We start from the raw sequence: 1,668 nt of genomic DNA, 5'->3' as shown, positions 1-1,668 counted from the left end.
TAACATCGGATGGCCCCCGCCCAGACTTAAACGCAGCACCAAAAGCTCCAGGCCGGCCGGTATATCTCGCAACTTAATGACAACGGCACCTCGTACTCAACCCTCGGGGGGGGGCGCTCACCAGGCCAGGGGTTAGTAACGAGCGGATGTGCACGCGTGTCGACGTCGGGCTTGCGACCGGGCTCGGCTCATAACTGTTCCGGAGTGCCGATAAGGGAGGTGCCGAAGACAAAGAGCGTGGGCGCGGTGCTGGTTTGAACTGCACGAGGGCAGGAGAGAAAAGCGAGCAGCCCACGGGAAGCAAGCGTGGAAAGGACCCGAGACTAGCAGCAGCTAGAAGGCGTGGCAAGAGTTTGGAGCACGTGCAACCGGGGTGGGGGAGTTGGTTCGAAAAGCAGGCAGCAGAGACCAGGGGGACAGGACCGTGCGGCACTGACTAGGTGCACCCTCAGATGTAGGCGAGCTTGCCGGAGGCACAGCGGGAGGCATGCGTGTGGAAGGAGACAGGGCTCCAGCACAACACGCAGCACCGCAGGGACTCCATGGCAAAACTGCACAAACACCGAATGAGGGCACGCAAAGCCAGCGAGGCAGCACGGCAAGCCCACAGTCAACTACGTCAAGCTCTCCTCCTCCTCGTCCAGAACCACTAAACCACGTCGACCACTGGCAACAGCCATCGAGACCGAACCACACGGTTTGCGTCCACCGACATGCCACACCGAGTCTCTCTCTCTCTCTATGCCGATTCACCAGGCATCGTTCCCATCTCTGCTCTGCACACTCCACAGAGAGTCAACTCTGCCCTCCACGATCCATTCGGAGGCTAACGGCCCGGCAGCAAGCAGTCCCAGCACTGACGCAGTCGTTCGTTTGCAACCCACTGACAGTAGCCGTCCTGGGAAAAGCAGAGGCTGGCCGAGACCAGTGCCGGCGCGCCCGGAGGCCCACGCCGGACTGCCCCCCATCGCGATTAAATGGAGGGACAGAGGTCGAACTCTCCCAAAGGCGGAGTAAACTCCAGGTCTGCACTTAGGGGGACGAAGAGGAGCAAAGGAACCTCTGCGACAAAACCCCAGCCGCGCTCCCGCCGGCAAAGGCGAGTGCGATTGATTGTCAAGCGACCCTCAGACAGGCGTAGCCCCGGGAGGAACCCGGGGCCGCAAAGTGCGTTCAAAGTGTCGATGATCAATGTGTCCTGCAATTCACATTAATTCTCGCAGCTAGCTGCGTTCTTCATCGACGCACGAGCCGAGTGATCCACCGCTAAGAGTTGTCTCAGGTTTTCGGTCCGTCCCTCGCGCGAGGGGTCGAACCCGGAACGTGCGAACGCTCCCCCGCCCTCCCCAATGGGGTGTGGGGGGTGGGAGAGCCCCAGCCTGGCACGGCCCTTCGGATTTCAGTCGAACAATCACAATGACCAAAGAAAGGTTTTCACGCGGCCAACGTGGTCAGGGCGCTCGCGAGGCGAAGCGCGTCAGCTCGTCCGACGCCGGAGCCCAACCGTGCCGACGCGCACCACGGACAACAGAGGCAGGGTCTCTGCCGCCACCGAGGCCGGGAGGACGAGGAGAGAGAGAGAGCGAACGCGGACGGACTGAGTGGGGTACAAGGCCGACAGGATGAGCCCGCTGCGGGGAAACAAATCCTGCCTCCGCGGCCAGGTAC

At 61.9% G+C, this 1,668-nt stretch overlaps 1 non-coding gene across 1 annotated transcript; it reads right to left on the bottom strand.

The window, feature by feature from the left end:
- Positions 1–1,121: 1,121 nt before the first annotated feature.
- On the bottom strand, positions 1,122–1,275 carry LOC137364254 (5.8S ribosomal RNA). The gene has a single exon (XR_010973005.1). It is a non-coding gene; the product is annotated as a 5.8S ribosomal RNA (ribosomal RNA).
- Between the last annotated feature and the right edge of the window lie 393 nt (positions 1,276–1,668).

Source organism: Heterodontus francisci, unplaced genomic scaffold (assembly GCF_036365525.1).
Source record: "Heterodontus francisci isolate sHetFra1 unplaced genomic scaffold, sHetFra1.hap1 HAP1_SCAFFOLD_2227, whole genome shotgun sequence".
NCBI lineage: Eukaryota > Metazoa > Chordata > Chondrichthyes > Heterodontiformes > Heterodontidae > Heterodontus > Heterodontus francisci.
Note: the sequence above shows the minus strand (reverse complement) of the source record. Positions and strands in the feature narration are given on the sequence as shown.